Here is a 27,095-nt window from a genome sequence, read left to right as displayed (position 1 = left end):
AGATGTGCATCTTTCATTACTGTTCTCTTTCTACTCTAGAAGATAATGTGACAGAATATCAGTAGCTGTTGACACAAAAACAATATATATTCACAACAAGTGAAAGCTGACTAAAGAATTGGCATAATTTTATTTCTTACATTTTGTTAAACAAGGTAAATGTAGTGAAAAATATTTGCACGTCAACCTTTCCCAGCTTGAATACTTTATTGGCCAGATCTGAAGATAAACATCCATTACTCAAATCAAACTCTTCTTAGCACTGGATTAAAGAAGGCAAATGCCTTTGAAGACAAAGGTATTTGACGTATGTATAATGAAAGATACAGTGAAATGCATCATTTGTATCAAATCAAATTCAGTGAGGATTGTGCTGGGCACCAGTGTTACCGTGCTCTCATCACTAATGTAGCATGCCCACAAGTCACCAACACCAACTGTATGTCTTTAGAATTCTGGAGGAAACTAGAGCACCCTGAGGAAACTCATGTGCTCACAAGGGGAATGTACAAGCTCCTTAAGGACAGCAGCAGGAATCAAACCTGATCTTATAGCTAATTAAAGACAGCAGCAGGAATTGAACCCAATCTTACAGCTAATTAAAGACAGCAGCAGGAATCGAACCTGGTCTTACAGCTAGCGCTGTAAAGCTATTATACTGATGGCTATGTTACCCTGCCACCACCATGTTTGCTGCGTAATAAAACTAGCAAGTTAACTTCTGTGACTTTAAATCGCACCATGAAAGTTTTTAGAAGTTGGATTTGCTAACTTTGATTATTTGTAAACCTGAAACAAAAAAAAGAGCCACTAAAATCATTATGTTGTTATAAATCCCACATTGGGTGATGTGCAAACTCATTGTAACTCCGATTTGGTGGAAAAATTATCAAACACCAAATGGTAGGGATACACTCAATGGCCACTTCATTAATGTTAATATCTAATATCTAACCCTAATCATACGTCAGCAACTCAATGCATAAAAAAGCATGCGGGCATGGTTAAGAGGTTCAGCAGTTGCTCAGACCAAAAAGAATGGGGAAGAAATGTGATCTAAGAGACTTTAATCGTGGAATGATTGTTAAGGCTAAATGGGGTAGTTTGAGTATCTCAGAAACTGCTGATTTCCTGGGATTTTCATGTACAAATTTTATAGAGAATGGTGCGAAAAACAAAAACAAAACATCCAGTGAATGGCAGTTCTGTGAGTGAGGACTCCTTGTTGATGAAAAAGGTCAGTGGACAATGGCCAGACTGGTTAAAACTAACAGGAAGGAGACAGTAGCTCAAATAACCATGCATTACAACGGTAGTGTGCAGAAACGCATATCTGAATGCTCATCATGTCGAGCCTTGAAACGAATAGGCTACAGCAGCTGAACACCACAAGCATACGGAAACACCCTCAGCATTTGATACTTAAAATGTAATTAATATTTTGTGAAGAAACATAATACCACTGAACACCTACTTGATACAAACCCTATAACTTCCTTCACTTAATGCCCCTTTGTATAGTTAGAGAAATATCAAATTATGATGCTTTGCTTTCAAATAATTTAAGCATTTAAAATGCACTCTTTTTTTACTTGAAGCTGATTCAAGTGCTTTGGAAATAATATTTAGAAAAAAAGCTGACATTTACATGGTGGCAGGCTGCCCAGATTGTTAGTGTTTCTAGAAGCAGATTTTAAAATAATAACTTCACATATGCGACCCAGAAGATACATCTGGCCAAAACGGTGTCATCTCCGTTAATGCTTCATTTCAATCAATTAAATTCTAATACTAATGGTTGATAATAAGCACGGTTCAAATGAATTCTAGGAGTTCCATTTTCAATCTTAAAATTTGTAATAGAACTAATAGCCGAAAACTTCACTGTTTAAATAATCAATAGTTACAGAGCAGGATGTCATTGTTTGAGGAATGAGGAGAAATATAATGGAAAAGCCCACTAATGTTCTAACTGAGCTAAGTCAGGAAAGCCTTGTACTGCTTTCGTAATACCCAAAAAATCAATTGCTCAGCACTATCCTTTATTATATTAACCATAAGAAAAGTTATTAGAAAACGTTCCATATCAGGGTTACAGCAAGTTCACTCAGCTCTCAAAATGGTAGTTTTGGGACGACCATTTTTGAGGAAATATTGTTAGCATGTAACCTTTGCCATTATTGATATAAGATGTAAATAACTAGATGACTTCTAAGTCTTTAATTTCTTTACTTAATGAATTTACGTGCTCATTGGATATGATAATCTGAAAGCCCACTTAAGTGCATTGAGTTAATACAGCAGAATCATTACCCTTGTGAACTTATCACTGGTACTTTTTGTTCATCCTTAGCACTGCAGGGTCACACCACACAGTTCACCCTCCAGCTTTCCAGCTATTTGCCCTTGTTTTTGAACCAGAAGCTGTCAGCAACTGTTTACGTCTTTGTATTTACAGCTTTATGCCTTTGTCCTTATCACATATGTTCTAATTCATACAGATATTTTGAATATTTACATTCCCGACTTGCCCTTCTCTCATTATTAATGCTTTTTCCAGATTCAGAAGGACAGATAAGCTTGGAGAATAAAACTGGCTCTCATGAGTGCTCATTTGCTTTCTGAACTTTGGCATTTTCATTTATCACCATATGGTTTTACTTTGACATTATATGCCGCTAATGATGATAAACCAATTATCCGGCTTCGTCGACCGAGCCTTGGAGACATCTGGAGCATTGGTCAATGCCTCCTGAATCTCTAATGGAAACAATAACGAGGGAAATCTTCAGATCTTTCCTTCTTCCTTAATTATTCATTTGTATAACCTCCTATATATTTTCCTGAATCCTCCTTGCCGTAATGTAATAACTCAAAGTTGTTTTAGTAATTCCTCAGAACTCTTAGTTTATTATAAAGTTACTACCACACAAAACTTGAAAATAATTCCTTTTCAAGACATATAGTTGAGTAATAGTATGTTACCTGCAGCAGCTAAACTTTATTTTGGTTATTGAAAATTAAATAGACTTTGCTGTTATATTTTTTCAATAATGTCTTTAATTACCATTTTTCCTCACTATTACAGTAAAGATTTCATTTATAAAGATTATCATTATTTGTCACACATGCATCGAAACGTCGGACCATAAGGTGAAATGTATTGTATGCACCAATGACCAACACAATCCTAAGTATGCTGGGGCAGCCCACATGTGGCACCATGCTTCTGACATCAACATAGCATACCCAGAACTTACCAACCCTAACAGGAGGCTTTTGGAATGTGGGAGGAAACCAGAGCACCTAGAGGAAACCCATGCGGCTACAGGCAGAATGGACAAACTCCTTACAGACAGCGGCAGGAATTGAACTCTCATGTTACAGCTGGCACTGTAAAGTGTTATGCTAACCGCTACGCTACCACACCGCCCTTTTAGTTTGTGTTTATCTCGTAATTTAATTGAATCAATGTCTACTGACTCACTTTTTCAATTTACCTTCAAAGACCTGATAATTTTCCACCATTTGTTTTGCCCTACACCTCCCTCCACTGACCAGTTTCACTTCCCTGTATTTTTAGAAGTTAGAAACAAACTGAAATGTAATATTATTTTTGGCTGAGCGCTTTCAATGTAAATTGGTGAACAAAGTCAATCTAGGTGTTATCAACCAAATATTGCAGACACAGATTGAGCAAGACATTAGGTCATAATGAGTCAATGACAAGTATTTGTTTCTATAATTAGTAATGTATTTAACAACAAAAATGAAATGATGGCAAAAATGACTTTATGACAGTGCACTGTGTTTCTCTGTAATTAATATATGATTTATATTAACTTCTATGCTTCTGCTCTTCAAATGAATCATTGCATTTAATTTTTTAAAATAAGGTTTATGTTCTATCATATTCTATTCACATTTACTCTGTTATAAGTTAACTTTGAAGCAGAAAACTTTGCAGATGTTTTATCATCTAAACCACATACAGTTAAGTTCCAATAAAGTTTTCAATTTCTATTAAAGGAAGCATCTGTGAACACATTTATACGATTTGAAAAATAAGGAATGGGTGTAGAATTATGCCAGTAACCAATATCCATCAGACTGATGAGTCTTAAAAAAAATCAAGAATAGATGCACTCAGCTTGCCAATTTTTATGGTTAAAAGGATGGCATATTTCTCATCGAGAAATGTATATTAGACTTGAGTAGCAATCAATCATGATCCATTTCATTTCTACTGTTTGTAGTAAAAAGCCTGAAGTGCTTGAATCTATAACTCAGCTGTCATAATCTTTCAGCAAAACCATTGACCTTCCTTTGAAATCTCTGTCAAGTAACAAAGAATGAAGTTTGAACCCCAGTAAATCACAGCAAGCCAAAATGCACAACCATTATTAGCATTCATCAGTCACACCTTTAAACACAGTGAGGCAAGACTCTCATTTTGAAATATTCACACACCGAGAAGTTCTGTTTGTTATGTCCTGATAACAATACCTGACAAGAGCCCACAATATTGTTTAATTACATTGGTTATTGGCAGACAATTAACTGGCTTTGGCAGTATATTTGCTACTAAATATGCAAGAAAGTAAAAATATAGCAACATAAGGTCAAAAGCTGCTGTTTAAAGTTGAACTTTATTTCTTGAGAACAAATTAAATTAGACACGAGTGTTTAAAAGGAACATAATAAAGCTGAAATTAAAAACAGGCAAGACAATGTTAATTAGTAAGGAAACACTCAGCTGAGCCTATGGTCTTTAAGATATTTAACTACATTCTCTTACAGTGTAAATCGTCCTTACTGAAATGTTAGGCATAAACTCAGCAGTTAATTCATCCTGCCAGGAAACAATGTAGATTTATATTTACAATACAGAGTAGATATGTCCATCCAAATAATTCCAGATGACTGTATAACTCTTGCTACTCTGTATTGCTAACAGGCTATGAGGTGTTCTCAATGGAAATACTCGTCTGTTTGGACAGTGTGAAGAGAGACCGAGTTTGGTTCAATAACCTTTCATTAGGACTGGGAAAAAGTAGGGACTGATAGATGTTTAAATGACCAGAACAAAAAGAGAAGGTTTAGGAATTAAAAAAAAGTTGACAATTGGTTAGAAGTCAGTAGAAATAGTGACAGGTTCGGTGACGGTCCTAAGCAAATCCCTTTCTCATCCTCTTTCAGTTTGCATCATCTTCCCTTTCGTCCGATAATCTCCACCACTCCACCACATAACAGATCTTCCGCTTCATTCTATCCTCCTAATACCCTACCCTCACAACATAAAATGTATTTAGTCATTAATATTTTACATTTCTGATCAAAGTCATTGAGCTGAAACATTTAACTCCTTTTCCCTCTCGGCTGCCAACACCTGGTTTTTCTGCTACTTTTTCAGTTTCATTTACATTTTTGAATGAGTTTCCTCTTTTTCCCTTGTTTGTGATGTGCTAAGAAATAACCTCATATTTTTCATCCCCACATCCTTCTAAAGCCTTCATCTTTGATGTATTTATAGTGAGTGATGGGGTAGAGGTACGTCTCTACCAAAGGAGGTGTAAGGCACTCCTTCCCTCTGCTAGCCTGCAGGTCACAAGGTGTAGCACTTCTTTACCCCCCCCCCCCACCCCGATTAGGGTTAGGTGAAGCCATGGGAGCAGGTGGAGCATCGTCATATGAGCGGCTGGTGCAAATCTCAAGTCCTGGTTACATGACCACCCACTGATACCAGGCAGACAATTTCTGAGGGGTATCAATAATGGCTGGTGTCACCCATCTTGTAAAGACACTGCCCAGAAGAAGGCAATGGCAAACCACTTCTGAAGAAAAATTTGCCAAGAGCAGTCATGGTCATAGAAAGACCATGATCACCCACGCCATATGACATGGCACGTAGCAAACAATAGTCTTCCAAACACACACCCTTCTTCCACAATATGTTTATATAAATATCGAAAGTAATAGACCATAGCTCAATATATTTATATGATCGTGTCTGCTCAAGAAAGCCCACATTCTCCAAATAGATTGGATATGCTGAGGAACTAACTAGTATCATCTTTGCACATACCATCTACTAACTTGTTTAACTTCAACAAAATTGTCTTGCTCAAAGGAGAAGCAATCTCTTCCTTTTGGCACTGCCCACCAAAGGTTTGCAAGATTGAGCAAAAATAGAGTGAAAAACATACTTGATTTTTATTCAAAAATTATTGTTAAAGTTGATGCTGCTCTTAGTGAAGATATATTGTCAAGAGTACTACTAGCTGATACCACTGATGTAAGTCTGCTTATGTGGAATCTTGTCTGCATTGTTCAGAGAAACCTGCCAAATGGTTCTCTGAAAAATAAAGATGCTATTTATAACACAGTTTTGGATATATAAGAGAATAGGACCACTCATTAAAAATATTTGTTCTCATAGTTACCTTCATCATGAAAATGTAATTTGATATGCTTCATTGACAGCACCATTGCACAGTTCAACACAGGTAAAAAGCTATAGTGGTAAACGGTCTTTCATCTCACTATGAATTTACTCACGACTGACAGCTAAATAACAGAATCCTAATGTAATTGATACACAGCTATTAAGGAATTACTCTGAAGCAAGGAAACTGAACTTTGAATACCAATATGGTTTATTTTTTTAGTAACATCAGGATAAATTGGATGTTAGGCACATTGTGCTTACATAACTGAGTTATGTAGCTATATTTGGTCCCGTGACTGCCTTTTAGTGACAATCTTAGCAGTTTACATTTATGTTATTGTAAGTATCTTGATGTATATAATGGATATTTTGCAAAGGTTCATAAATACCTTGAGGGAATGTAAATAAGTAACAAACTCATCTTCACTAATGAAATAACTTGTTTTAGTAAACGATATAAAATTTAAATTGTCAATCAATGCAAATCCATGGCAATAAGTTGTAAAGTTTTAGCATCCAAATCAAAAGCACAGGCAAAACGCTTGCAGCTTTTAATTCTATTGGATACATAACAGACATTAAAAAATGCAAAATGATAAAAATGCTCATCTCAGAAGAGACGAAAGATGCCAATTAATTAATACCAAATTATCAATGAGTCTAAGAAAATCAATTCTTATACAACATTAGGCTATGTTCTAATGGAAATTTGCAATATTCATTATGAGACTGATACCTCACAAATCATGAATGACAATGTTGCACAAAGACATGCAAAACTAATTTCCCATCTTGTCATTCTATCGAAAGTTGGGAAATCAGAGAATTGCAGCCCAGAAATTCCATTCTTTGTATCACAATAGTTTCCTGTCTTCTGCAGGCATTCCTCCTGCCGTGGCATTTTAGCCTTGAGAAGGGTGTGAGCTTGGTATTTTTGTTGGAGGATGATACCTGGGGGCAAGGGTGTGTGTGTGTGTGTGTGTGTGTGTGTGTGTGTGTGTGTGTGTGTGTGTGTGTGTGTGTGTGTGTGTGTGTGTGTGTGTGTGTGTGTGTGTGTGTGTGTGTGTGTGTGTGTGTGTGCATTTAAATTACGCATGACAGGTTGTCATCCTGTACCTCATTGGCATGTTCAGTATATTTCACGATTGCACACAATCATATTTCCTTTTCCTGTTTCTGATGCGGACAATGTTGACCACATGGAGTTTGTGCTGATTTGTCTGCAGACTTTAGAAATGGCTTCTTAATATTGTTTTTATTGAAGAAATTATTCAGTGCACACATGTCAATGTCACTGGTCAAAAAATTGCACAGCACAAAATTTTTGCGCACATTAGTCATTAAAATTTAGAGGGAACATTGGGGACAGGTGGCCTGTTTAAAACTATATGTGGTTCAGGAAGCCATCTCCAATCTGTCGATTTCAATGTTCAATGCAAGCTTTTGTGTTGACTATAAAGTGAGAGGGAGGTTGTATGTGATATAAGCAAATTTAAATATTAGAACAGAGTTTCAACTTTTAATGACATTTTCTTGTATTTCCCAGGCTCCCGGAAGCTTAGCATTAAAATAAGGTGAGAGCCCTATGTGAATTGCAGGATGATTGGACTCTCCAACTGCCACATTCTTTCCATTGGCATCGAGCATGGGAAATGTAAGAATATGTCATTGAAAGTTAAAATGCAGCTCTAATATATCAATTTGCTTATTATCATACCTATTGTCTATCTATCAGTGAGGCCCATGCACACGAACATTGAAATGTAGACACATTATGGATAGATTTTAAACTTCCGACAACAAGTAAGGAAGTATGCCATCCTTCAGTCATTCCTCTGGTAAGGGCAATGTCATAGTTGGCAGAGGCTCAGCCTTTTTTGATACTGATGAACTCTGCATAGGTAGAATGCGGAGAGGAGAGGCAAGTTTGAACAGTACAATCCCAGGCTGGTAAATATAGAATAGTACAGGCCACTATCTAGTGCCAGCCATCTAGCCCACTCCACAATCAGACACTTCTCTCTCACATAGCCCTCTATTTTTCATTCATTCTTGTGCCTATCCAAGAACTTCTTAATGTCCTTAACGTTATATAATATTAATTGGTCTGCCAAGCATTGTGGGTATGCTAAGCTAGCACAGGAGTGTGTGGCGACACTTGCAGGCTGCAGCCAGCACACCCTTGGGTATGTTGGTTGTTAACACAAGCAACACATTTCAATGTATGTATTGCTCTACACTCAGACCCAGCATAATGCTGATTCGTTACAACGCAGTTATTCTGTTCTTTATTGACATTTTCGAAAATGGTGAAAATTCATTCCAAAGAACACATAAAACTTCTCGAGCGACTGCCATTACCATAAACGTTCAATTGGGCAATGCAAGTGCTTTACATACACTCTGAGCCACTCACAGCCAATTATGTATTAGTTTGTGCTTTGCCTCCCCCACGTGTATAAATGTTCTTGCTCCCTCGCCAACTTATTCCATTCTTTTCACCTATAATGTCTGGAAAACGGCCTGTAACTTCCAGTGGGGGTAGCTCATCGAAGAAGTTTAGGAAAAGCATCAGCATGGATGTGAAATGGCAAGTGATACGGCGTTTGGTAGCTGGTGAGCGTCAGCTTGATGTTGGAGCCTCTTTGAAATTGTCTATGTCGACGATTAGAGCAATTTAAAAAAAAATGAAGACAAGATGAAAGCTTCTGCAGTGACGACCTCAAAGTTATCAACATTGAAGGTGACTTGTTCGAGGAGCCATTGCTTGAAAAGATGGAAAATAGACTAAATATATGGGTGGATGACCAAACACAGCAAAACATGCCCCCTAAGCCAGCTGATAATAATAGAAAAGGCAGGAAGCATCTTCAATCATATTCAGGAAGAAGAAGAAGATACGTCGGTAACATTCACAGCCGGCAGTGATTGGTTTGATAGATTTAAACAGCACAGTAACCTCCATAGCATACATATCTCTGGTGAAGCAGCCCGTGCAGACAGCAAGGCAGCCCAGGATTTTCCTGCAACGCTGAAGGCCATAATTGAAAAGGACAATTATCCTCCCTAGCTTGTCTTCAATGCGGATGAAATGCGTCTATTTCGGAAAAGTATGCCTTCTCATACTTCCATCTCTCAAGAAGAGAAACATGCTTCTGAGAAACCTCAGATGAACGTATCCTCAGCGTCTGAGTATACATATGATAAATGAAATTGAATCTTAAATCTTCATTCTTGTGTCTTGTCTCTCGTCTCTGCCTCTACTACCCATGCAATGCATGCACCACTCTCTGTAAAATATCCTTCTCTGACATCACTCTTATAATTTCTGCCAATCAGCTTAAAATTATGTCCTCTCTTATTATCCATTTCTGCTCTGGGAAGAAAGTGTTGGCTGTCCACTCTATCAATGCCTCTTCTCATTTTATACATCACTATCAAGTCACCTTACGTTCCCCTTAGCTCCAAAGAGAAAAGCCCTGGTTCCCTCAACCTTTCCTCATATAACATGTTCTATAGTTTAGGCAGCAACCTGGTAAATCTCCTCTGCACCCTCTCTAGAACTTCCACATGCTTCCTATAATGAGGTGACAAAACTGGAACAGTACTTTAAATGTGGTATAACCAGAGTTTTATAGAGCTGCAACATTACCTAGCTCTTGAACTCAATACGCCAACTAATGAACGTCATGCCTTCTTAACCACCCCGTCAGCCAGCATGAAAACATTGAGGGATCTATGGACGTGGAGCCCAGAATCCCTTTGTTTCTCCACACCACTAAGAATCCTGCCATTAACCCTGTACTCTGCCTTCATTTGTCTTTTCAAAGCATGTATCTTCACACTTTTCTGGATTGGACTCCAGTACCAATATTGACCCAGGAAGGGTATTTCTACTCCCTGTCACTCTGTAAAAACAGAAGTTCCTGAAGAAGCCTAAACACGTGGGCAGCTGAATGGCACCAGGTATTTTGTAGTCTTTCCCTGAGCCCCTTCAAACTGCACACAGCAGTGTGATCTGAATCCAATTTGCCTGCTTCAGGCAAGTACTATAGACAGCCAGGATAAAACAACTTGCAAACTCCTAGGGGTGGAATTAAATTTAACCTCTTTGTCTATATATCTACACAGAGCTTTTGTCTGAATCTTTTTTCTTGATGTCTGATGCTCTCCAGCTGACTCTCTCTGCATGTTTCTAGTTCTATTTATCTATCTTTTTCTCATTTTCCTAGACTCTCACGTTCACTGACACCGTGCGTGCCACAGAATAATCTTATCACATGCACACTATACCTTATGTGGTGCTGAGTGGTAGGGATCGCATTATTTGCTGAAGGCTCCCCAATGATTCTGTCACTATGGGGTGCTCACATCACCTGGCAACCTGAAACAGAGGCAAACTATGTTATCAATCAAAAGAGCTGGTCATTCGCTTCAGAAAGTGGATGGAGGGGAGGTGCACATGCTCCTGTCTTTATCAGTGATGCAGAGATTGAGAGGGTTGAGAGCTTCAAGTTCCTGGGTGTGAACATCACTAACAGCCTGAACTGTTCCAACTATATTAGTGTCACAGCCAAAAAAAACTCACCAATGCCGCTACTCCTCAGGAGGCTAAGACATTCAGCATGACCCTGTTGGCTTACCAATTTTTTCTGATGCTCCATAAAAAGCATTCAATCTGGATACGTAATGGCTTGGTACCGCAACTATTCAGCATGGGATCACAAGAAACCACAGAAAGATGTGGACACAGCTCAGCACAGGATCGAGTATCCAATCCACAGACTCTCCCTATACTTCTCACTGCTTCTGTAAAGCAGCCAGCATAATCAAAGACCCCACCCACCCCAGACACTCTCTCTTCTCCCCTCTCCCATCGGGCAGAAGATACAAAAGCTCGGAAAACACGTACCTCCAGCCTCAAGGACAGCTTCTACCCCTCTGTTACCAGACTCTTAAATGGACTTCTTGTACAATAAGACCGGCTCTTGGCCTCACAATAGATCTCGTTATGTACTTGCATTTGTTGTTTGCCTGCACTGCCCTTTTAACTCAATGCACTGTGATGATTTGAAGTTTCAATCAAGCTTTTTACTTTGCCTTGGTACACGCAACAATCATAAACTTATACCAATACCAAGGTCATTACCACCTAGCAGCAGACTTTCCAGTAAGAGAGTTGTCACAACACTACGCCTTTCCACAAACCAGTCTGCCAAATGTTATCCTCAAGTGTCAATAAAGCAAGATGAAGTTAATGCTCACTCAGAGAAAAAGTTTAATAAAGTCAGCCAATACAGATTTGTAAAAAAATAGGTTGCACTTGGCAAGTCCAATGAAACTATATGGAATATGCGATAAGTAAAAGGCACATATCATGTTGTCCACATAAAAGTTAATTTTACAAGATGCCACGCTGTAAGCTCATTGCTAAATTTAAGACATCTGGCACTAACGGGAAAGTGGTTAAAGGACATAAAGCAGAAGCAAGTTGTTGATAGATGCCTTTCCGTTTGAAAGAAGAGAACTATCCTGGGGTCAATACTAAACAATTGTTTTCCAGAATATGCACATGAACAGGAAGTTGCTGAAGAATCGTTAGGCCGGGGTAGCCCAGCAAGATCAAAGAAACCAACAAAGTCTCAGCTTGTCTCATCACGTCTGGTCCGGACAAAGATATTGACATTTCCTCTTCCATGCGTTTGAGGTAAAATTTATGTTAAATTATTTTATTTTAGACATTCATTACTAACAATCATTGAACTCCTTTTTGCTGAGCTAGTTTGAGGCCGTGTGGATAATTAATTTACCACAGAAGAGCTGTGTTCAACTGTATAATTGTTGCCTGTGGCAGTGAATGAGGAGATATAGAAATTGTGCTGCTTTCTTAGAGCAAGATCACAAGACAATAAATACCAGTGAGGGAGAAATGAACAGTCGAGTGAGAAATTCAAAATTAGAAGAGGCAACAATGATCTCTCAGCACACGTGGCAGTGTCTGCGTAAAAAGGAGCAAAGCCGATGTTTCAAGTCGAAGTCCCTTCATCAGAGCGCAGTCTGACAAGAAATTATTTTGACTCTAAATTAATAATGGGTTAAACATAGTTGTGTTAAAGGGTTAACAGATTCTTGTGAGCGTTGAATGTTAGTGGGACATCCGGCTAATGCTACTTACGTTCTGAGTGGTACAGGCTTTAACTGGATTAGTAATCCAGAGACTGACCCCAGAGAATTCAGATTTCACTATGACAGCTGGGAAATTTAAATTCAGACAACTATGTAAATAAATTAAAAGTGCAGAGTTCAAAGTAAATTTATTATCAAAGTACGTATATGTCACCATATAAATACCACCCTGTGATTCAGCTTCTCACAGGCACACATAGATCTTCATACATCAATGTATTGAGTACAGGAGATGGGATGTTCGGTTGAAGCTGTATGAGACTTCGGTGAGGCCTAATTTGGAGTATTGTGTGCAGTTTTGGGCATCTACAGTGGTGCTAGAAAGTTTGTGAACCCTGTAGAATGTTCTCTATTTCTGCATAAATATGACCAAAAATGGGAATAGATCTTCATGTAAGTTCTAAAACTAGATAAAGAGTTAAATTAATACAAATAACATTATACTCGTTTGTTCATTTATTTATTGAGAAGAATTACAGTGAGAGCTCATGGATCATGGGTGAAAGGTGAAAATTTTAAGGGGAACATTGGGGGAAACTTCTTCACTCAGAAGGTCAGGAGAGTGTGGAATGAGCTGCCAGCGCAAGTGGTACATACAAGCTTGATTTCAATGTTTAAGAGAAATTTGGTTAGGTACATTGATAGTAGGGATATGGAGGGCTATGGTCCCAGTACAAGTTGAGTAGGCAGTTTAAATGGTCCAGCATGGACTAGATGGGCTGAAGAGCCTGTTTCTGTGCGGTATTTCTCCATAACTCTATCACTCTATTCCCAGCAGAACAAAGAAATGCAACAGGATCAAGGACAGACTATCAATGTGAGAAAGAAAGAAAGAATATGGCCTTCAATTATCTGTCACCTTGTTGTAAATATCCATTCTCTCTTGTTTTGTGACCTCTCATAGCTTGTTATTTTGCAGTTTATTATAAAAGTGATTGCTCACTGCTAATTTTTCTCCACTGCTCTGTGTTTGGGCCAAGCCTCCTGACAGGACGAGTGAACCAGTGATTCACCCAGCAGTGTTTGCACACCTGAAGGGAACTGTCTGGTGACACAAGCACACAATTCAGAATCAGCAGGAAACCATTGACCATTTGCTCGCCACTCTCAAACAACCCTCCGTCTCATTACAGCAACCCCACACCAGTCAACCTATTCCCTCGAAGCCCTGGGTTCTGGTGCCTGAATGCTTCAATAAGCCCTCAAACTGATCACACCAGTGCGTTTTGCACTTCGAGCTGCAGCCATCTCTGCGCGCCATTGACCGAGCCAAGATTGCCTTTGTCATCTCTCACTTCACTAGATGACCTATGAGCTAGACTGCCACTAACTTGGACAATAAAACCACCATCTCCAATAAATACGAGGATTTCACTGCTGAGATGTGCTGGATTTTCGATCATCCTGGATGGGAAAGGGAGGCAGTGGATCAGGTATTTTGCCTGTCACACTCAATGCTGGATTATACTGTAGAATTCAGTACCCCAGCAACGGAAAATGGAAGCACGGCTGGCCCATTACCATCACAGCCTCTGAAGTACTTGAAAGACGACGTGTCTTTGGGTCTGGGATGGTCGGAGCACCCACTGACCTGTGTTGACGCCCCAGATCACCAGACAGAAGTCCAGAAGCATTTCAGGCTCCCGGACCCTCATCGTTAACACCTTCAGAGCCCACGCAGTTGGGGACAGCTCGCTTAGCATCTCCTTCCCTGCCAAGAACCTGAGCACCAGCGGCGAAAGAATTTGTGCACCTACTGTGGATCAGGCGATCACCCATGCCCACTACATCCAGGAAAATGGCACCATCAGATAAGGAGGAGAGGCTTTCTGTCTTGTTGGCTTTCCCCAGTCCCTCGTTCCAACCCCACAGTCCAACTCACTCCCTCTGTCCTCCTCCACACCCCAATGGCTCTACACACACAGGAGGCTCTGGTGGATCCCAGCACAGAAGGCAACATTCAGCGTGTGCAGTTTGGACTCCCTAACTAATCTGTTGTGCACCCCTTCAGCACCTTATCCTTTGACTCAGGTCCCTCGGGATCTGGAATGGTCAGAGCCTGGACACAGCTTGTGCGCATTACAGGGAACTGAGTGTCCATCCAATTCCTCCGTATCGACTCATCCAACACTCCTCTCGTGTTGGGTTACTCAGGGCTCTCAACTCATGACCCTCACTTTGCCTGATCCTCTAGTTCACTGCCAGGTAGGGGACCCACCTGCTTGCAGCCTCGGGTGACAGTACCCATGGAGTTGATGGAAACCCCCAAAGTGAAACTCGCACAGGAATACCACGACTTAGCCATCGCCTTCAGTAAAAGGGAAACCAGCAACCTAGCGCCTCACAGACCAGAAGACCGCACGATTGACCACCTCCCCTCCCCAAGGTCATCTGTTCTCCATCTCCCCTCCTGAGACTGCAGCTAGGAACGATTGCATCACTCAGGTGCTACTGCTTATCTTCATTTGACCATCCCAATCCCCAGCTGGTGCAGGGTTCCTCTTTATCAAGAAGATGGGGAGGGGTGGGGTGGGCTCCATCCCTGCATTGACTACAGTGGATTTAACTCGATCACAACTAAGAAGAGCTATCCTCTCCACTTGATGGAAAGCACATTTGAAACACTCTGCAGGGCCCAGATCTTCACTAAACTGGATCTTCGGAGCGCATGCAACCTAATCCACATTCACCAAGGGAATGAATGTAAGACAATGTTCATAACACCCACTGGCCGCTACAAATATGCGGCGACACCTTTCAGACTTCCCTACAGTCTGTCGGGTTATCTGTGAGGCGAGTGAAGTGAGAGGAGTAGTGATTTGGCTAAAATCCCTGATGAAACATATCAAAATGGACTCCATCTATGAACAGCCAAAGAAACACGAGCCAATATAATTCAAAGGTCAACTGAAGGGGTAGCCAATCAGAGCCAAGGCATCAGAATGGGAGGTGAGGGCTGTATAAATGTGAGCACGCCCAGAGAGAAACATTAACAACTGCGCGTTAATGGTGTCACCTTGACTGGTGATGAAAAGTCTGCAAGTTAATTGCCAAACTCGGGAAACGCCATGACATCAAACACTTCAACCTTAACTATTAACCACTATCCTGTCCAACCATTTTCCAAGCCTTCATTCACAAGGTCCTCTAAGACATGCTATACACATATGTGATCATCTGCCTCAACAACACCATCATCTTCACCAAGGATCCCCAAGACCACATCTGTCACATCCGTTCAGTCTATCAGTGTTTTCTCGAAAACCAGCTGTACTGCAAGTTGGGGAAACCCCAATTCGACTCCCAAGTCGTTTTCTTCCTGCTCTATGTCCTTTCATTCCAAGGCATAACCCTGGAGCAACAGAAAGTGTGCAATGTTGTTGATTGGCCCCAACTGTACTCCCTCACACAGCGACAGCACTTCTTGTGTGTCTCCAAATTCTACCACCATTTCATCAGGACCACAGCTAAATCCCCACTCCTCTCACTTCATGCATCATATTACCTTCCTCATGGATAACCTGTCCTGCTGGCATGGACCACACTTTTGGGGAACTCAAGAGATGCTTCACCTTTGCTCCTATTCGCCGCCATCCAACCCCCTCTGGACCTTTTGTCGTAGAGATGGATGCATTTGATGTGAATGCTGGGACCATCATCTCCCAGCGAGGACCGGACAGGAAGCTAATTCTTACAAGTTCAACTTCATACAGTGTCATTATGGAGTAGGGGACAGGGCGCTACTTGCCGTTAAATAGGTCTTCGAAGAATGGAGATGTTGGCTAATGGGGAACACCAAACACCTCCTGATCTGGATTGACCATCAGAACCTCAGGGCAATACAAAAGACCCATCAACTCAACCCACGTCAGACTTGCTGGGCCCTCTTCTTCAAGCAATTCAAATTCACCATCTCCAACTGACCAGCTCGAAGAACATTAAGGCAGATACCCTGTCACAACAATTCAACCTAGCTGAATCAAAGATTAACCCTCATCTCATCTTTTCATCCTCACGGACACACACCCCAATCATCTAGGATCTTGAGAACCAGATCTGCCAGGGCCTACAGCATGAGCCTGCTCCAGCTGACACACCTGACACCCACATACACGCGCCGGTGACCATGCACTCTGAGGCTCTGAAGTGGGCCCACTCCTTTCTACTCTCCAGCCATCCAGGTGCACAATAGACCCTGGATTTTCTACAACGACAGTTTTATTAGCCCATCATGATTGCAGATATACATCAGTTCATCTCTGCCTGCCCTCAATGTGCCCAGTCCAGTTCCTCCAACCAGCAGCTCTCTGGTCTTCTGTGGATCCTACTGGTGCTGGGGATTTTAGTAGCTGGAACTAAAATCATTATGCTTGAATGATAGATTTTCATTTTCTGCAATCGGAGAGAGACGAGAACACCTCTGTTGTGTGGAGTACAAGGCAGGGACAGGGACAGCACAATAGTGTAGAAAAAAGTGATGAGTCCCAGATATGGGATCACTTGATGTAGAAGGGTGCGGGAAAATTATGGAACTGATAAATGAATAAGTAGTTGAGGCAGACAGAGCTTAAATATAGAGACATAGATAAATATCACAGAAACAGGCCCTTTGGCACATCTAGTCTGTGCCAAACCAACTACACTTCCTACTCCCATTGAACTGCACCAAGATGATACTATCCAAGCCCTGTCTATCCATGTACCTATCCAAACTTCTCTTCAGCATTGAAATCGAGTTCACATGCTCCACTTGTGCTAACAGTTCATTCCACACTGTCACGAGCCTCTGAGTGAAGAAGTCTCCCCTTAAACTTCTCACCTTTCACCCCTAACCCATAACTTTTGTAGTCCCATCCAACCTCAGTGGAAAAAGCCTGCTTGCATTTACCCTAACTATACCCCTCATAATTTTGTATACCTCTATCAAATCTCCCCTCAATCTTCTATGTTCCAAGGAATAACCCTTATAGCTGAACTGTTCCAGACCAGGCAACATCCTTGTAAATTTTCTCTGTACTCTTTCAGCTTTATTTGGGTGGTGTTTTTTTGATGCTCAATAGAGGAGGTAAATTTAACTTTATTTTCTGTCTTGATCAGTAGACTCGAATGGTGTCCAGAAAGAGTAGGTGAATAGACAACATTGCTTGTGCTTGAGCCAGTGTCAAGATGAATGTATGGCGGGGGGGGGGGGGGGTGCGTAGTTTAGGGAGTTTGTTACTGCACTGAAGAAAATCACAGCTGGCATGGTAGCATAGTGGTTAGTACATCACTTCACAGTGTCAGTGATCATTGATCAGGGTTGAATTCCTACCACTGTCTATAGGAGGTTTGTACATTCTCCCTGTGACCTTACTGGTTTCCTCTGTGTGCTTGTTTCCTCTCACATTCCAGATGGAGTAGGTTAGTGAGTGTGGTCATGCATTGCTCGCAGCAGAAATGTGACAACACATGTAGGCAGCCCGACATAATCCTCACTGATATCATTAGACGCAAATGGCGCATTTCACTGTAGGTTTCAATGTTTCAAAGTACATTTGACAAATGAAGCTAATCTTTAAACTGTTATCGCAAGTGTGTTAATCTCTATTCCACCGCTACCAGGTGTATTTAGAGAAGGAATATTAGCTGTCAGATTATGGCTAATTCACAAGAACAGATTTAACATTTGGAGTGAATTCTAGAAGAACAGAAGACAGCCTGGTCATAGGTTAAGACAAATATTAAGTAACAGTACTGACAGGAAACTTGTTGTATGTACTGGCAGAAAAGAGTTAATGAAAAACTAAGGGAAATGTTTCTGCATTTATAGAACAAATGACAGTCTTAGCAATAGATACATGGATGTTATTAAGTAGGCTTTCAAATCTTTGGAAAATGCTCGTCAGGCAATAGTCAACAATAGAGCATCATAACTATTCTAGAAAACAAAGGAGAGCATATAATGCAGTGACCAGGTACACAGAAAGGAATTATATGGAATCTGAAATTACTCACTTGTGGAGCAATTCTTTAAATTTTGGTCATGGAAGCCTTTGATGTTTTGCTCTCTCTCCCATTTTACAGCTGTCTATAAATGTCCTGAAGGAGAAATAGAAATTGCTGGAGATTCAGAAGCTCCATCAATAGCTGCAGTGAAAACAAATACATTAATATTTTGAGGCTCACACTGTATGTCGTTACACAGAACCAGCATTTAAGGAGTATATTTGAAATGTTTAAGCAAAGGACAAAAACACAATAAAAATACATGTGTAAGAACATGTATGTCTCTACACACCCACACTTACATTACAAAGAAAAGGAAACATCTCGGAAGAATTTCAAAGAAAAAGGATGGTATACCGAAAGGAGTGGTGTAAACATTGACAAGGGATCACATAGTCTGAAAGGCAGAGCAAGTGTAAGCCATAATATAGTGGTGGATGATATGCTGATGGAAGTGAGCTGAGGGCACACAATTAAGTGGCCTTTAGTGCTGAGGAACCGTACAGAGAGAGCAAAACAGAAGAACTTGAAACAAGCCCACCATACCAACATGATATCTATTCCTTTGTCCTTGAGGTCATGGACAGCAAAGAATCTGGGAGAAAAGCAAGGAATAGTATATTCTATAACACACACAATCGTCTGTCACACATGTTTAAGTTCCAAGCAATACAGCATTTTAGAATTTTGTAAATAAGTCTTTTTTAATTGAATTTGTATTAAACTATGACAAAATTGAGAATAGACCAACAGATTGCATGAAAGAGAACCCCAAAGCCTTCTGTAAGTATTTAAATAATAACCGATAGTAAAGGAATGATGGGACAAATCAGGGAACAAAATAGTAAAAGCTGTTCGTGAAGACTGATGAAATGCAAGGTTAAAAGTTCAAAGCAAATTTATTATCAAAGTACATATACGTCACCATATACAGCTGTGAGATTCATTTGCTTGTGGGCATACTCAATAAATCTATAGAATGATAACTATAACAGAGTTAATGAAAGACCACCCAATTTGAATGTTCAACCATAGTGCAGGAGACAACCAACTGTGCAAATACAAAAAGAAGAAATAATAATAATAAATAAATAAGCAATAAAATATTGAGAACAAGAGATGAAGAGTCCTTGAAAGTGAGTTCATAGGTTGTGGGAACATTTTATTGATGCAGCGAGTGAAGTTCACGAGTCTGATGGTTGAGGTATATTAACTGTTCCTCCACCTGGTTATGTGAGTTCTTCTTCCGGATGCGGCAGTGAGAAGAGAGCATGCTCTGATGATTGATGCTGCTTTCCTTTGTCAGTGCTTCATGCAGATGTGCTCAATGGTTGGGAGAGCTTTACCCTTGATGGCTGTGCCGTATCTATTACTTTTGTAGGATAAATTATTAAACAAATGTTTTGTAGAATCTGTTTTTACCAAGGCAGATGCTGCCAAGTTTACAGCTAAGGAGGATGCAATTAAAATGCAAAAATTGATTTGAAAAAGAGGTACAAGGAAATAATCTCTGAACATAAAAGAGCTAAGTCTTAGTTTGTGAAGGGTTTGGTAATAATTTTCTATCATTCTTAGATGTAGGACTGATACTAGAAGAATGGAATACTGCACATTTTCAATTTTTGTTTAATAATGAAATTGATAATAAATTCAAAGTCGCCAGCCAGCTTCATTGCAGTCAGGTAAGAGATTTTAGAAAGAACAATCCAAGACAAAATCCAGTCATAGAGACATGGAGTTGTACAATTACAGACAATTACATCAATACCACTCTTACATCTGAATTAGAAATATTTAATTTTGAGGTCATCACTTGCTTTTCAGAAGACCACTGTCATCCCAGTACCTAAAAAATAAGGCAATATGCCATAACAACAAACATAATGGTCATCTGACATCCATCATCATAAATTTCTTCGAGAGTCTGGACATGACACATATCAGGTCCAGCCTCACAGACAACATAAGCGCACAGCTGTTTACCACCCTCTGAAACAGTTCCATGATGGCACCAACTCCCTGGTCCCACGTTCATCTCTCACGCAACTGCACAGTAAAGATACCTACATTAGACCGCTGTTTAATGACTGCAACTCTGCCTTCAATGCTATAGTTCCAAGCAAACTCATCTCCACATACCTAGATCTGGGACTCACCACCTCCCTTTGCAGCTGGCTCCTTGAGTTCTTGACCAACAGACCGTAATCAGTAAAGGATGGAAAGCAACACCTCCACCATACTTATCCTCAGCCCTGGTGCCACACATGGCTGTGTCTTCAGCCCCATGTACACAAATGATTGCTTTCAGCTCTAGCTCCATCTACAAGTTCGCATATGACACCACTGGAATGGGCTGAAACTCGAATAATAAGCTGAAGAAACGAAGATAAGCTGGAAGGAGGTAGAGAGCCTAGTGACATGGTGAGCTGGTCATTTACCTCAGGAAAGGATGTTGCACATGCTCCTCTTTACACCAACCCCTTTGACATTGAGATAGTTGAAAGCTTCAAGTTCCTAGGGGTGAACATTACTAAAAGCCTGTCTTGATTCAGCCACAAAGGTGCCAAAACCAAGAGAAGTCACCAGCATCTCCACTTCCTCAGGAGGCTAAAGAATTTGGCATGTCTCATTTGACCCTCACCAACTTCTGTTGAAGCATTTTAGAAAGCATCCCATCCAGATGGTACAGCAACTGTTCTGCACAAGGCTGCAAGAAACTGCAGAGCTGTGGACACAACTCAGCAGCCTCCTGTCTATCGAATCTGTCTGCACCTCTTGTTGCCTTAGTAAAGAAAGCAACATAATCAAAGACCCCACCCTGCCTCGGAATTCCCTCTTCTCCCCCCTCCCAATGAGCAGGAGATACCAGAGCCTGAAAGAATATGCCACCGGGCTCAAGAACCACTTCTGTTCCACTATTATAAGACTAATGAATGTCTAGTACAATAAAATGGACCGGGAGACAGCCAGGGCTGAAATAGTTACTATAACTAAGATGTTGGGAGGGGAGTAGAAGGGAGATACCAGAAGCATTCCTTTGACACAGAGAATGGTGAGTGCATTGAATTCCCTGCTAGAGGTGGTAGCTGAGGCAGATACATTAGGAACTTTTAAGGCGCTCTTAGTTAGGCACATGGATGAAAGAAAAATGGGAGGGCTATGTGGGAGGGAACAGTTAGATTGATCTTGAAGTAGTTTAGTAGGTTAAAGGGTCATCACAATATTGTGGGCCAAAGACCCTGCAAGGTGCTGTAACATTTTTTAAGCACTATACTGCTGCCACAGAACAAATTTCATGACATACGTCTGATGCACCATCAATAACTCTCGGAGACGTGAGGCGAGATATAGGCTTTTATTGACTAGAAGAAAGAACAAGCAGCAATTGACCACCACACTGCATCCTGGAGACTGAGGCCGGGGCTGTGTCTCCAATCGCCTTTATACCGGGGTCTGTGGGAGGAGCCACAGGAGCAGTCAGTGGGGGGGGGGGGGGGGGGTGCATGTCCAGACAGGTATACATTGTTCACCACAATGTCAGTAATATTCTCCAATTCTGATACTGATATTCTATAATGTGTTTTACTGATGTGCACAGTTAGACACCACAAAATTCCCTGTTTTTTTAAATTTCTGAAGAGGTGTTTGTTCTATTAGATCCTTAGCTGTTCCTGGATCTTCAGCTGCCACTTGATCCTCAGCGGCTCCTGGTTGATGGGGCCTTTTGGGGGCATGGGTACATATGTGAGATGAACGTGCAAATCAGCCTCTGAGAGGAGCACAGAGTCTCTCATCTTTTCTTCGGTTGCTTGCAGCTGAATTGGAACTGAAGGGTAGGGGTAATTTTACAGTCATGACCTGGGTTGAAGTTTGGTCATCAATGGTGACTGCTCCTTCCAGGAGCCAACTGACACCAGGCATGTCACAAGCAAATGGCAAGGACTGTTTACAGAAGTCTGCTTTTAGTGGTCAAAGAATTAATTTTGCCAAAGGTGAAACATCCACCAGATTAACTTTAGGCGGGAGATCCAGCATGGATCCCAGCTGAACTGAGGAATGTTTCTGGCATCAAATATACATTGTAGTTTGTTGCATAGGTAATCCAGGCATGCAGTTGGGAACGATATTAAAATGTAAATATGGAAAGGACCTAGTGTTTGTAAATTATTAATGTTTTCATCTTATAAGTTTTTTCTGTATGCTATATTAAAAGATGTAATTTTTACACAAAAGCTTCAGTTAGCTTGGACTAAGAGGAATGCTTGTTTAACATTGATGTAGGTAGTTTTTCATCAATCAGAATGCAGAATAAGGAATCTATACATAATGCATAGATTGGAAGAGACGGTATGAAAATAAATTAATATTACAAAATAACCCTAGTTACATTGCATTTGATGGTTGTTTTCCACTGTTTATCATTATATCCACCGACAAGCACTACATCTTTTCTCCTTAATCCAATGCCCCAAGTGTTTCTCTGTTAGATGAAGTGCCCACTTGCCTGTGTGTTCTGGCCACATTACAAGGCACAGCGTGTGACAGCTGCATCCAAAATCACAGAAAATTAACCAACTGATGAGCAATTTGACTGACTGTACCAAATGAAAATCAGCGCAGCTCTGCAAGAGGCATTAAAGCACAGGGCACCATAGCAGAGGCAATCAATTATTGGCAAGTTGCAATGGCTTTCCTAATCTTATATGAAGATTCTTCATACTCCATGATCTCTCATATTTGTTTCCTTTTTATCATTTTGATGATATTCCTATTCACAAAAATAATATTTTAGTTGTACTATGAATCCAACTGTTGAAAAATTAGTCAATAATAATTGAATATCTGTGGGATGTATGGTCTTTACAGTTCATTAACCCAGTCCATAGGATTGCACTTGAATACCTAGGCTTGTGTTTGAAATTTATCCACCTAATGGCAGAAACTCTGCTGATTGAAATCACATAAAAGCAAGGATAATCAATTTTATGTTGGTCTCTGGGATTTAACAGCTTTGTTTAATCTCGCAGTGTTTTGATTGGGAGAATTGTGTATACTCTGGTATTGCTTTTTTGCAATTTAGCTCATCCAAGTTAGTAAACTAGTACAATACCAAAAATTCACCTTCACCAAAACTTTCATTCATGCTGGTCTGAATCATAACTGTCTCAAAGTTCGAGATAAATAATATCAAAGTACATATATGGCATCATATATTAACCAGAGATTCATTTTCTTACAGGTGTTCACAGTCAGTACAAAGGAACACAATGGAATCAATTAAAAATTGTGCACAAAGAAAGACAGGCAAATAACCAATGTGCAAAAGACAGCAAATTGTGCAAATACAAAAAAACCCATAATAATAATAATAATAAATAAATAATAGATATTGAAAGCATGATTTGTAGAGCCCTTGAAAATGAGTCTATAGTTTGTGGATTCAGTTCAGTATTGAGGTGAGTGAAGTTATCCACTCTGAGTTGGGAGCCTGATTGTTGAGGGGTACTAAATGTTCCTGAATCTGGTGATGAGAGACCGAAGGTTGCTCTACCTCCTTCCCGATGGTAGAACTGAGAAGAAAGCATGACCAGGATGGTGGATTTCCTTGATGATGGTTGCTACTCATTTTCAGAACTAACTTTTAATATTGTTGACCAATCAAACTGAACCCCAGTTAAAGGGTTAAACACATCTCTTCTGCAATTATAGATGAATTACTGAGCAAATCTCAGCCAAACAAAGCAGAATCTGATTCAAATTTACAGTCACTGTCCTACGTAGTGAAATGTGTTCCTTTGTGGCACGAGTATAGCACAAGCATAAAAAATGCTGTACATTAAAAAATTTAAATAATGAGAAGTGCAAAAGAGGAATAAACACAAACAAGTCTGCAGATGCTGGAAATCCAAAGAAACATACACCAAGTGGTTGAGGAAGTCAGCAGGTCAGGCAGCGTCAATAGAAAAGAATAAACAGTCGATGGTTTGGGCTGAGGCTCTGTTCAGGACTGGGGACGGAGGCTGGCTGGAAAGTGACAGGTGAAAGCCTGGTGGGTGGGAAAGGTCAAGGGCTGGAGAAGAAGGCACCTAATAGGAGAGGAGAGCGGGCCATAGGAGAAAGAGAAGGAGGAGGAATCCCACAACGAAGTGATAGGCAGGTGAGACGGGGTAAAAGGCCAGAGTGGAATTCATGAGTTTGTGGATCATTAAGAAATCTGATGAATCTGCTCCTAAAATACTGAGCATGGGCTTTCAGGCTCATTTAACTCCTTGTTGGTAGTAATGAAAAGCCGGCATGTCCTATATGGTAAAGATACCACTTTCTTGACACACCACCTTTTAAAGATACAGTATCTTCGACAGTGGAGTTGCTTGTGCCTATAATGCAGTTGGATGAGTCTACAATACTCTGAAGCACTTAATGATCCTGTGTATTGGCGACTGTACACCAGACGGTGATGTAAACGGTCAGAAAGCTCTCCAAGGTAAGTAGTTTGACCCAGTCTGGGCCCCAAGGCTCTACACTTACAGTTGATTTCAACACATTTCTCGTCATAGTTAAATGGCCAAAAATAACAGGGGACATCCAGCTTATAAATACTTATATTTTGGGGAACCCTGATTTTGCAGCCAAACATCCCTTCTAAGTATGAATGTTGAAGTCACACTGACCAAAAATGTAAGGTTTCCCATTTTGTCAGAGCAATACAGTGATGTGCACTAAAATACCATCAAAACTAGAATATTGAACAGTACAGCACAATGTAGACCTTCAGACCATGAAGCTCTGTCAACATTTTAACCTTTCAGATCAATCTAATCCTTCCCTCCCTCCCACATAGCACTCCATTTTGCTTTCATCCAATTTCATATCTGAGTCTCCTAAATGTCCCTAATGCATCTGCCTCTACTACCATCACTGAGGGTTTGTTTAAGCACCTACCATTCTCTGAGAAAAAAGGCACCGGTTGCCCACTCTATCGATGACTCTTATCTTGTAAACCTGCATCAAGTCACCTCTCATCCTCCTTTTGCCACAAAAGGAAAACCCCAGGTCACTCAACCTTTCCTCATGTGTGACTTTTCTCTTGAGGGCAGCCTGGAAACATCCTGAAGCAAGGCTTCCGAGGGAGAGGACATTCCTGACTTTGCCACCACAGAAACAACCTGGATACATCCTGAGACAAAGCTTCCGAGGGAGAGGACATTCCTGACTTTGACCATAAGAGTCGTCCAGACATTTATTTCTGACTTAACCTTTGTCTGTGACCTTTGAAGGCCATAATTGCAATCATTAAGTGCGTTCACAGCCAAGATGGATTTTTTGGCTGTAAGCGAATCGAAAACTGGGGGATGATTTAGGAAAGTAGCTCTGAAGCCTATAATTAGTGTCATCAAGATCATTCTAAATGGTGGAGCAGGCTTTTTTGAGAGGTTGCTAGGTTTACTTTGGAACCTAATTCTTATGTTCTTATGTTTTAATAAATGATTGCAATCTTATTATGTCTATTATTAATTACAATGTTGCTTAAAAGTATAGCTTGTAACTCTTAACAACAATGCAGCATAATTTGGTTAACTGCATGTTCAGAGTTCCGCCCACTTTATCAGTCTGTTTCTAATGGATTGAATAAGCACTCATTCACTAAATAGTAAATAAACATAATATCCATTCATTGTTCATTGTTCCATTCATTATTATTTAGAGAGATACAGACATCTCATATAAGACAGTAACTCCTAGCCAGTACTGCCTGAACACTCACCTACAACATAGCAGTACGGTGTTTCTAAGATACTAAGACATATTTCAGGCTCATCTGGATTTTTGCTCCTTTTCTCACTATTTCACTGTGCGGTGAAGAAAATTAATGTTCCTCTGCCGTTGCATATTCTGTTCAAAATGGAGTAATGGCTCGCCTGAACAAATTTCTCTTTCTTTGGGTAGGAGATTATTGAAGATCTTATATTTAGCCCTGAGTTATTGCAAGCAAATCTTTGAATATGTAATCTGTTGTCCTGAAACCTGGTCTTGTACTCCAAAATTGATCCTGAATAACTTAGTCACTTACGGACGACAGGGCTGCTGCGAGGAACCTGCACGTGCACCATCTGAACAGCCAAGATTACGTGGGTTTCTTAATAAAACAATTTCACTGTTCCCTAGAGCAACAATTTTAACACAGATCATTTCACAGATCAATAGGAAGTTTATAAAAAATGTATTGGATTGACATTCAAACTAATTTGCATGATTGTTATTGTGTCAGCCGGCCTAAATATGTTTGCTCCCATTGTCAAAGGGCAGTCTATGGTGTCAGTATGTGGGCTGCATAACAATTTTCAATATGTTTTCTTCATGCTTTTGGTGTAGTCTTGGGGATATCCATACACTGTGCAATATAGAGAAGTAACCACACAGTTTCCCCATCCATGCATAGCCAAATACTTGAAAGGGTAACATAAATAATTCAAAT

General features: G+C 40.3%; 1 long non-coding RNA gene across 1 annotated transcript; it reads left to right on the top strand.

Moving 5' to 3' along the window:
- The first annotated feature begins 12,038 nt into the window (after positions 1-12,038).
- LOC132393653 (uncharacterized) lies at positions 12,039-24,162 on the top strand. The gene is made up of 3 exons (XR_009512022.1): positions 12,039-12,155; positions 13,413-13,499; positions 23,859-24,162. It is a non-coding gene; the product is annotated as an uncharacterized LOC132393653 (long non-coding RNA).
- Positions 24,163-27,095: the final 2,933 nt, after the last annotated feature.

The sequence above is a fragment of the Hypanus sabinus genome, chromosome 5 (assembly GCF_030144855.1).
Source record: "Hypanus sabinus isolate sHypSab1 chromosome 5, sHypSab1.hap1, whole genome shotgun sequence".
Lineage (NCBI taxonomy): Eukaryota > Metazoa > Chordata > Chondrichthyes > Myliobatiformes > Dasyatidae > Hypanus > Hypanus sabinus.
The sequence above is the reverse complement of the archived record's forward strand: the minus strand, read 5'-3'. Positions and strand labels throughout refer to the sequence as shown.